Below are 12,007 nucleotides of genomic sequence, written 5' to 3'. Positions count from 1 at the left end.
AGGTGGAATTCTGTGCTCTTGGCTTTGGCCTGACCCAGCTGTGGCCATTACGGCCATTTGGAAAGTAAACCAGCTTATGGAAGATCTCTCTGTCTCTCACTTTCCCTCTCACTCTGACTTTCAAATAAACAAATAAATCTTAAAGAAAAAAAAAAGGTGGGCCAAATGATTCCCAGAATAATAATGACTATGTCTTCAGAAAAATAATGGATCCTGAGTTAGCAATAGATAATCACTGTATGTTCTGATATATGGATATTGTAAGATGTATTTATTCTCTCGCTTATCCCTGCCCCATAACTTGAATGAGAAGACATGGATTAATTCAATTAAAAATGTAACTATAGGTGACAATTACCTAGAAAGCATGGTCGAAAAAAGAATCTGTGACACACTAAATAAAAAGATGTGTTTCTTCATGTTTTACTTTTTCAAACTCCCCTCTTCTTCCTTTCACTGATTACACATTTTCACATATGTGTATTGTGTAAACACTCATGCACACATGCATACTAATGAATTCAATAAAGATTACCAAAATATTACAATAAAAATTCTCAGCATTTTAACTCCTTATCTTTTTCTATTTACATTAATATTTATATTAATATTGCATTAATATTTTCATTAAAAGCATTGATTGATTCCACAGAAATAGATTTTCTTTTCTCTTTCAAAAATATCTTGAATTGGTAATTTTTTTTATTGTTTAGCTTTTTTCTTCACAGAAATAAAAAAAGAAAAACTATTTAATGCCAGAGTAGAGATGAGTCTGATGTTCTTGCTTGATTATGTTGTAATCAATTTTGAGAAAATTCCTCAAACGCAGAGATCTATTTTATCTGCCTAACAATAAATAATTTCTTATTTAAGCATTTAAATTTGTCTCTCAATCACTTGAGAAGGCTGATGAGACAACTCACTAGTTCTTGCTGATTTCAAATTTTAAAACTACTGTATAAAATTTAGAGTTTGGCTGGCGCCGCAGCTCACTTGGCTAATCCTCCGCCTTGGGGCGCCGGCACATCGGGTTCTAGTTCCGGTCGGGGCACCGGATTCTTTCCCGGTTGCCCCTCTTCCAGGCCAGCTCTCTGCTTTGGCCCAGGAGTGCAGTGGAGGATGGCCCAAGTGCTTGGGCCCTGCACCCCATGGGAGACCAGTAGAAGCACCTAGTTCCTGGCTTCGGATCAGTGTGATGCGCCGGCCGCGGTGGCCATTAGAGAGTGAACCAACGGCAAAAGGAAGACCTTTCTCTCTGTTTCTCTCTCTTACTGTTCACTCTGCCTGTCAAAAAAAAAAAATTTAGAGTTTAAGAGCTACAGAATTTCCCAGAGAACCAACAGCTCCACGGGGTGAGCATTTGTTATAGTGGTTAAGATATTGCTCTGAGTCCCATTTTCCATATTGGGGTGCCTGGGTTTGAATCCCAGCTCTGCTTCCAATTTTAACTTCCTGCTAATGCATACCCTGGGAGGCAGCTGATGATGTTTCAAGTATTTGGGTTCCTAAAATCCACATGGGAGATCTGGATTGAATTTTATGTCCTTGCTTCAGCCTGGCTCTGCCCACCCCAGCTGTTGTGGGTATTTGGGGAGTGAACTACCAAATGGCTCTGTCTCTCTCCTTTCCCCCCTCTTCCTCTCTCTCTCTCTTTCAAATAAATAAGTAAATAATATTAAAAATATATCCACTGAAAAGGATATTTGGATTAACAAACAAGGCCTCCTTTCAGTACCATGAAAATTATCAAGACATTGTCTTCCTTTATATTTATGTGCAGTAAGGAAACCCTCGTCCAGTTTTCTGCATGTCCCTCAATATCTAGAACAAAATCACATGACCGTTCCAGGTTCAAGAAGGGATAGAAAGTCACACACTTCATCACTGGTGAAGGAATGGGGGGAAGGGTGTTGAAATGGCTAATTAATTAGTGAACCAGTGAGCCATCCCATAGTATTTGCTACATGGAGTTTATTTGGAAAACAGATTTCTGATCTGCAAACATATGTACTCTGCTTGGTATGAATTCAATTGTTTTGCTTCCTTCATTGTCATTTGTGTAATTTCTGGAAAGTACAGAGAGTTTGTTCTCCATTATCAGTATCTTCTACAGTTTCTCTTTCAATCCTGTACCTATTTTCTGCATTTTGATAAAGCTCTTCAAGCTTGTGCTTCCCATCGACCGATTTTAATTTTTTGCAGCATTATTGTGCATTTTAATTCTCATCATGCCTTCTTAGTTCCTATTGTTGTCTTGGTCTCATTCATTATTCTTTTGAGTAATGATCATAATTCTTTCATTGTTAAGAAAGGTTCAAGTTTAAAGCTCTCAGTCTAAGTTCTCAGTTTTCAGATGGCACCCAGCTTCTGTAGCACTGATGCACTGATGTAAAATCTACTTCCATATCCTTGTCATTTTGATGGTCTAGCTGAATAGATAGAACTCCTAAAATGTAGTGCACAATTTTTTTTTTCAGCTTCCACTTCCATCAACAATACTTTTCCTATGGAGAACTAATTGCAGTTTAATTCTACCCAATTTTATCTACTGTGATTTAAATATGTTTTGTCTTCCCCCAGATTAAGTGAGACCAGGTGGGACCTTCAAGAAATGAACAAGAGTTTTGTTCTTATCAGTGGATTAAACTGCTACTGAGATTAATGGATTAATGGGTTAATGAGTTGTGCTGAGAGGGGGTCTGCTCTAAAGGCCAGTTCATGTTGCTCTGATCTGCCTGGGGACTCTGCCAGCAAGAAGGCCCTCACCAGGTGTGGCCACTCAAACCTGAACCAAAATAAACCTCTCTTCTTTATAATTTAGCCCATGGTATTGTGTTACCAGCAACAGAAAATAGGCTAAAACACACAATGCATTATTGTTCTGGGATTCTTAATTTCTGAATGAAAGTAAAAATAGGAATGAGGAGAGGGCATAGAATAGGGATGCAGCCACATTCACCCTGGAAGAATTAAGTAGATGGAGAGTTTTGGAATTGGCATGGATCATTATTCAGGATCAGACAATGGGGAAGTACAACATATCCTATCACTTACTAGATGGGTTCTGCTAGCTATGGAGCCCATGCCACAAGGTTTAGATAGGTATGTCTCAGCTTTCCTGCCAGCACTTTGTTCATCAGTTCTAGTTCTCAAAGTTGAGAATGTTCACTGTTTTCCTGTCTTTCTGAGTATAGGTGTAGGGCTGGAACAGGCTGCAATGAAGAGTATAATTAAATGCCACTTTATACTGGTAATCTCCTGAAAGATGGTAGAAACCCAGAGAAAAACAGACAAAGAAAACAGTAGCATCTTGTGTACTGATTCTGCCTCTCCTGTGAAATCTTACATGATTAATACATTTTTAAAGTGTAATTATATGTTTTTTAAAAATGTCTAATTAAATACTTCAAATTCAAAACAGTGTTTGTATGTTTGAGTACGCATTGGTCATAATGCTTTATTTTTAGGGATACCATAAACCTTCTTAAGATCCTCTGAATCACTATTTTGTCTTTTAAAGCTTGTACCACATTTTCCTCCTCAACCTTTTTTATTAATTTTCATTGTCTTCATTAGTTCCTCCCTATTTAAATTTTTCTTCTTCATTCTTTTTTAAAGACATTTTTAAAATGAGCTCAATATATCAACCTTCCCACTGTAATAATTAATTCTTTGCTTCCTCTCATTTATTAGTTGCCCTATTTTTTTCTTGTTTCTGTCTTCTCCCTGATATATCTCTTCCACACTTTTAAATTCTTCTTCTTCTTATAATACATCAAGTCAAGAGTTTTTTATTTACTTATTTCTGTCTAATTTGTTTGGTTCTAATTGTAGATGTCTACTCTTTTTTAGAAGGAGGATAAATGGGAATATATGATAAAATATAATATGTTATACTCCAATTTGGCTTTTTTTTGTTTTTCACACTATTTAATGCTTCTCATTATAAAAGTAGTTTTTCAATTCTTTTTATTCTGTGATTTTTCTGAGACCTCCAGAGTGCCTCAGGATACCGATTAACCCTATCTATAACTACAGGAAAGAGACTCATTGATACATTAAGAAAGGTTGTGAAATAATTAAAGATGGTGATTTTGTTAAGTGAGGCTGTCCCCTTAACCTCATGCCAATATGTAATTTTCCAACTGTTCTTTAGTCGTTAGGGCCTTAATTTAATCTTAGAAGATGTGACAAACATTTTTTCAAGTATGTAGAGCTATATAAATGGCAGAACACTGTGAAATTAAGGCTTATATCAGATGTTGTTGCTTTGAGTCACTTTAAATAAGCTTGTGCATTCTTGGTTTGCAAACAACTTTAAAATGGTTGAAATCTATTCTTTTGAATAAAATCACTTAGTCTTATGAAATTTGAATGACACTAGGGGGCAGTATGGTACAGTAGAAAGAGCACTGGACTTAGGTTGAAGAACCAGGGTTCTAGTCTGGGTTGATCCATTGACAAAGGGATAATCCCCTGAGCTTTTTAGGGGAAGGGATTTTTTTTCTTCATCTCTAAAATGAGGGGTATTGGCTACAGAATCCAAAGAAGTCCTCCAACCTCTAAGCGTCTGTGTTTACTTTTCCTTTTCTTGTGAATAGTTTTTTGCAAAGGTAGAATTGCAACCAACTCTAAATTCACATATATTCTTTATAATTTACATATATGTGAACTCCGCCTTGCAATATCCTCTTCTCATTGCCCAAGAAGGCATAGTACACATTGTGACAGCTGAGCTGATGGTACACCAAGGAGCATTCAACGAAATAGACACAAGAACAATTGCAATATTAGGTGACTGTAAAAGATAACTTTAAAACAGTTATGTCTCAGCAATGACTCAGTTGCGGGTTGTGCTGAAAGAACACTTGTGAACTCTTCATTCTCCAAGGGGCTTGCAAGCTGTCGGCAAGGCACACAGGGCACTGTTAAACTGAGAAACCCACGGGAGACCCTATCGTTGTTAATCAGCACAGTCTACGGAAGCCACTGATGGTGCTGACAGAACGTGATAAAAGCCACTGTCGGGAACCAGTGACCGGAACTTCTTTGGGAAACCCCTTTAATCAGTACTTTTAGAGGAGTGTTGTACTATGGAGGACCTTTCAAAATTTCTGGTCTACTCCATCATTCAAATATAATCCTTTTATGTGGGCAGTCCTTTGCTGACAGAAGCAACTCTATTCAATTTCTAACATAGAGGTGGTGACCGTGTTCTCTGCAGTATGAAATGATACCACTGATTATAGCTGATTGGATCAAGTCTTGACCATCAACTCGAAGAGAGTCAACCCCTTGAAAGGGTAGGGGCTTATGAGGAGGTTTGAAATTTAATCACATTCAATAGGAGATTCCGTTGTTTCATCAAAGTTCTAAGAATCTATTACCTTTGTAATTTGAAACAGAATATGGGGAAAATGTCAACATGTTAGTAACATAAACAGAAGCTTAAAGAGCCAAAAGAAAAGGCAATGTGCAGCTGTTAGAAGGGAAAAGAAGCCATATTTAAGGGTAAATTCTACGGTAGTGTGTGCAGAAACATCTAACAGAAAAGTGAGGTACTTCATAAGTGGAGAAGAAAAAGTGGAGATTAGCTGAAAGAATCCTTAATTACCATTGTTGAAGGGACAATAAGGAAATACTAGTTTGGATTCTTCTACTTGAAATGTGTTTTGATTTCAGGGACAATTAACTAAATCCAGGGACCCTTCCACTATGTTCCTGTGAAGACGGGTCACCTGGCTGAGACTCCTATTCCTTCTTTCCTATTTACAGGTACTTCCTAGAAATAAATTCCCTATTAAATGAGCTAAGAAAAGTACGCTTCTACCATGCAGTTCATGCAGTTGGACTATTAAACTGATCTCGTAACGTGCAAAATCAAGTTATACAGAGCCATTTAAAGAAACTAATGGTATTTTGAATGTCAGTTAGGGTTGCATGGTGTGAGAATGGAAATGTGCAGAATTCTATCAAGTTCAAAGGTCTGTAAGTTTTTAGTTAGGCAGGTTTATAAAGTGCAAAATAAGTGAAAATCCAATCATATAGTTAGCCTAGTATGTCAATAATCAGTTCTTTCAGCTCCAAATCCATTTGTTGGGGATGAAAAGAACCTGTTAACATTTTTAATTTGCCAAAAGACACAGTGCTAGGCATCATCAATAGACTGCACTGGTGAGATACTGCAAGACTAATACGAGAAGGTATCTCCCTTTGGTATCTGGTCTTCCATTATGATTTTTTTTATTCCATCATTTATTGATGCTTGCTGTGTTCCAAGTACCACGCTAAGATTTATTTTTTCATTTTTAAAAATACACTTTTTTATTTTTTATTTTTGTTTTCATTTATTTATTTTTAACAAAAGAGACCAGGGGCCTCCTATTAAAGCGTCCCAGCTGTGTCCTCATGTGCCTCTTTACCAATAGACATTTCTCAACAGCCCAGGGCCAGTCACACCCTCTAGCAACTATAGGCCATTTCTACAGATTGGGTTTCAGTCACAGCTTCTGGGAATTTTTTTCAAGCAGAAATTCACCCAATTGGAAGAAGTCTGAATTTCACCCTTAGTGTCAGGGTTCTTCTAATCCTTGGTTTTCTTCACTTGCTTTTTATGTTGTGTTGTTGTCTGTACTCTCTCAGCTGAAAGGTAGTACGGTCACCCAACCATACCACTGGGGGTTGGTTCCAAGACACCCAGTAGATGGAGAAATCTTCTGATGCCTAAGACCCTTATATAGCATACTATTCATGTTTGCATGTAACCTATGCACATTTCCTCATAGACTTTATCTCATCTCTAGATTGCTGATAATCTAAGACAGTGTAAATGTTACATAAATCATTGTTATACTTTATTGTGTAAGGAATAATAACAAGAAAAAATGTTTGCAGGTGTTCAGTGCAGATACAAATTCCGTTAAAATGTTTTCAATGTGTGGTTGGTTGAATCTGGCTGTGAAATAGTTGATACAAAGGCCTACTGTAGCTGTTTTTTGGTACCTGTTACTTCTGGACTCTGCAAGCCCTTCTTTACACCTCTTATCCACCCTCTGCTACTTAACAATTCTTTTCATTACATTCAAATAACAGCTCTATTTACTATCTCCTAATGTACTATACAGGTTTGCAGATTTCCACTAGTACTGAATCAAAGGATTTGGACTACATGATCATTTCCTTTCAGTAATGAAATTCTTTTTTTCTTTTAAAGATTTATTTATTTATTTCAAAGGCAGAGTTACACAGAGAGAGGAGAGGCAGAGAGAGAGGTCATCCATCTGATGGTTCACTCCCAAGTTGGCCGCAACAGCTGGAGCTGCGCTGATCTGAAACCAGGAGCCAGGAGCCAGGAGCCAGGAGCCAGGAGTTTCTTCTGGGTCTCCCATGTGGATGCAGGGGCCCAAGGACTTGGGACACCTTCTATTACTTTCCCAGGCTATAGTAGAGAGCTGGATTGGAAGTGGAGCAGCTTGGACTTTAACCAGCCAGGGCATTAACCCGCTGTGCCACTGTGCTGGCCCTGAGTAATAAAATTCTTGATCTACCAAATGTGTTCAGTATGTTATATCAGGACATCCAACAAGAATCTGATCAACACTGCATTCAAAAACTTAGATAATTGTGTCCTAGAAGTTTTAAATCAAGTCTAGAAGAGTATTCTAGTTGGCATTCCAGGGCAGCAGTCTGAGATGGAGACTTGTGTACACAAACTCTTTGGGGCAGAAAATTTATGTGTGATGTGTCCTGGTGAAGGTCTCACTCGATTTCATAGGGAGCTCAGGAGCCTGAATGACAAATGCTTTTCCACAATTTTTAGGATGAAGAGATACTAGTTTGCACTCTTATATCTACTGTCTTTTGATGAGTGCTGACTCCAGGAAGGTAAGTTGCCAGTGGCATTATGTAGAAAATTTCATTTCCAAAGAGTAGTTTGTCTGCTCATCTTCCCATCAGCTGTCCTTACTCCCACTAAGTAGGAGAAATGGATGCCACAGTTCTGAAGGATGTTTCTTAACATCTGTGCTAGTTGTATACTGTTGCTTAACAAATCTCTTCAAAACTGAGTGACTTAAAATTATGACAACATAAATTTTGCTTGCAAATTACAATTTTGGCATGACTTAGTAGATAGGGATAATTCTTTCCCATTCCGCTCAAAGTCATTGACAATGGCTTAAAATCTGAGAACTGAAGTGATATGACGACTTTCTTCTCACGTGCTTGATGGTAAATCCTGACTGTCATCCAAGACCTGAGCTTCCTGGGTTGTCAGCTCTTCCCTGTTGTTTGGACTTCCTCACAATATGGTGGTATATGGTGGCATCACTTCCTCTGGGTTCATATTTAAGAAGTAGAGAAATAAACTCTGCTGAGTGAGTTGTGAACAAAAAAATATTGTTTTGCCCATATTTGGAAAACACAATCTACAATAGTAGCATACCACAGAATCTACTAAATAAAGAAAATAAAAGGGGCTGGTTCTATGGTGTAGCAGGTAAGGTCGCTGCCTGCCATGCCAGCATCCCACATGGGTGTGGGTTCGAGTCGCTGCTGCCCCACTTCTGATCCAGCTTTCTATGTGGTCTGGGAAAGCAGCAAAGATGGCCCAAGTCCTTGGGCCCCTGCACGCATGTGGGAGACCTGGAAGAAGCTCCAAGTCTAATTCCAGCTCCAGCCATTGCAGCCATTTGAGGAGTAAACCAATGGATGGAAGGCCTCTCAGGCCTCTCTCTCCTCTCTCTCTCTCTCTCTCTCTCGCTGCCTCTCGCTGCCTCTGCCTCTCTGTAACTCTGCCCCCTTTCAAATAAAATAAGTAAACTTTTAAAAAAAAAGAAAATAAAAAAATGGAAATATTTTTTTGGGAAAAGATATGTATATGATTGACATGTTGTTTCCTTTGAAATTTAACATTCCTATTTGAATTGTGTTACTTAACTATTTATCTAGAAATAATTTTAACTTGGAGAAGGTGTTGTGGCATAGCAGGTAAAACTGCCACCTGCAGCACCAGCATCTCATACTGGTGCTGGTTTGTGTTCTTGCTGCTCCTCTTCTGATCCAGCTTCCTGTAATGGTCTGGGAAAAGTAGTAGAGATGGCCCAAATCCTTGGGCCCCTGCCATCTATGTGGGAGACTGGGATGAAGCTCCTGGCTACTGGCTTCCGTCTGTCTGTTGTGGCCACGGGGAGAATAAGCCAACAGATGAAAGACCTCTCTCTGTGTCTCCCACTCTCAATCTGTAACTCTTTCAAATAAATAAATAAATATTTTAAAAAGAAGTAATTTTATGTTGACATATTATTGTTTCTTTACAGGACTAGAGCTTTTTAAAATGTAAATCTCACTATATTTTATGTTTCTTTCTACATTAATAAAATAGTTCTAGGGTTGAGAAGATCTCGTTTATTAATCAGGTTAAAATGTATGCTTGAATATATGCCGCTTCCTGCAGTGCCAGCATCCCATAGGGGTACCAGTTGAGTCATGGCTGCTTCACTTCTTCAGCTCTCTGCTATGGCCTGGGAAAGGAGTGGAAGATGGCCCAACTCATTGGGCCCCTGCACCCGCGTGGAAAACCCGGAAGAAGCCCCTAGCTCCTGACTTCGAATCAGCACAGCTCCTTCCGTTGCTGCCAATTGGGGAGTGAACCAGCACATGGAAGACTTCTCTCTCTCTCTCTCTGTCTCTCTCTCTCTCTCTCTCTGCCTCTCCTTCTCTCTTTATGTAACCATAACTTTCAAATAAAATAAATAATTCTTCTAAAAAATGCAAACTTGAGATAAAGAAAATTAATTTATTACTGGCATGTAAAATGCTTGAAAAAATTTCATTGCTTCCATTGTTAAAAGATTTGTTAAAATTTATGCAGTGAACAATATTTTGGGGCAGGCATTTTGCATAGTAATTAAGACTCCACTTGAGACATTTGCATTCCTTATTGGAATGTCTGGGTTCAAGTCTTGGTTCTACTTCTAATTCTAGCTTCTGCACACTCTGAGAGGCAGCAAGTAGTTGGATCTTTGTCATCTAAGTGGGATACCTGGATTGAATCCTTGGTCCCAGGCTTTGATTTGGCTCAGCCTAGACTATTGCATGCATTTGTGGACTGAAGCAGCAGGAAGGAGATTTCTGTCTGTCTCTCTAAAATGAATAAACACAAATAAGTAAAAATTCAAAAATATATATATACATCGTATATGAAATTTAGATTGCTAAATTGAACTTAAATGTTAGGGGAAAATGTGTCATTTTGAATGTATAACTTCATTTATGTATTTCTTACTTGACAGGTATGTATATATAGAGAGATCTTATCTGCAAATTCATCCTCAAGTACCTGCAATAGCTAGAGACTGGCATGGAGGACAAAGCTGGGTACAAGGAACTCAATCTTGGTCTCCCACATGGGTGGCAGGAACCCAGTTACTTGAGCCATCACTGTTGTTTCCCAGGATGTGCTCTAGCAGGATCCTGGGGTCAAGAGTGAAAGCCAGTTCTTGAATCAAGGCACTCCCCTGTGGAACATGGACTTAACCACCAAGTCACACACAGGCCTCTAACATTATTTAATTGAATAACAACTCTTGGCTCCCCAAATAAAATTCTAACTAGTCTTTGCATATGAAACCATTTTCCAAATGCCCTTTCCTTTCATCAAGAAAATTCTCTCATCAATGTAACCAAGAAGGTCAACTCACATAGAGATATTGATTATAACTGGCAAAATTTTAACACAGCTTTTGACCTTCATAGGTTTGCAAAATTTACAGTTTCGGCAAAGAGCAAGTTGACTCTAAAAGAACAATCTTCTCAGGGCAAGGGTAAGAATTCTCCATTCCCTCCTCACACTTCTACTCCATCCCACCCCTCATCATCTTCCAAGAGTATTTTTTTTAGGACCAGACAAAAACAGAGTTGCTTTTTAAAATAGAGGCTAGGACTAAGATGGGGTTCAATTTGGCACTGAACATTTGGCACAGCACATTTTAAAAACCATTAATTGGTCTAGTAGATAAAAAAATAATCCACTCAAAGCCTCAAGGTAGTATGTGCAATTTTACTGCTAGTGATCCACTGAGTAACTAGAAGTGAAAACTTTTTTTTTTTGTTTCTTCAACTGGGAGACTTCACAGGGTCAGCTCTATAGGCTAGAACTTATTAACATTCTTTGTTTTAGAAACTTCCTGCATTAGAACCATGACTTGGAGTTTCAATGTATTATAAAGATAATGCAATTAAGATTTCCACTCTTTTCTGTAAATATTTCTTTTATGCCACATGAATTTTATAGCAAAATATTAAGCTGAATAAATTGAGTTGATATGTAATTAAAGGTTGGTAGCTTTCCACCCAGAAAAAATATGAAACATGTCAAAGTTAAGAGTCCAGCTTTTAGGAAGTTTTTTCTACATTGGCCAGAGAGACGAATCTTTTATTTAAGATTATGTGATTTTAAAATAGAAAGGTTTGAGGCCAGCATTGTGGCATCCCATATGGGTCCCATTCAAGCCCTGGCTGCTCAACTTTTGATCTAGTCCCTACTCATGTGCTTGGGAAAGCAGTAGAAGATGGGCTGATTCCTTGGGCTCCTGCTTCCACAAGGGAAATGTTGATGGAGTACCAAGCGCCTGGCCTCTGGCTGGCCCAGCAGCAGGCACTGCAGCCATTTGCAGAGTGAACCTGCAGATGGAGAACCTCTCTCTCTCTCTAACTTTGCCTTTCAAATAAATAAGTGTTTAAGAAAATGGATAGGTTTGGGCTGGTGCCATGTCTCACTTGGTTAATTCTCTGCCTTTGGCGCCAGCATTCCATATAGGTGCCGGGTTCTAGTCCCGGTTGCTCCTCTTCCAGTCCAGCTCTCTGCTGTGGCCCAGGAAGGCCGTGGAGTATGGCCCAAGTGCTTGGGCCCCTGCACCTGCATGGGAGATTGGGAAGAAGCACCTGGCTCCTGGCTTCAGATCGGTGCAGCGCCGACTATGGTGGCCATTTGGGGAGTGAACCAACG

This window comes from Oryctolagus cuniculus, chromosome 3 (assembly GCF_964237555.1).
Source record: "Oryctolagus cuniculus chromosome 3, mOryCun1.1, whole genome shotgun sequence".
In the NCBI taxonomy this organism is placed as follows: domain Eukaryota; kingdom Metazoa; phylum Chordata; class Mammalia; order Lagomorpha; family Leporidae; genus Oryctolagus; species Oryctolagus cuniculus.
Note: the sequence above shows the minus strand (reverse complement) of the source record.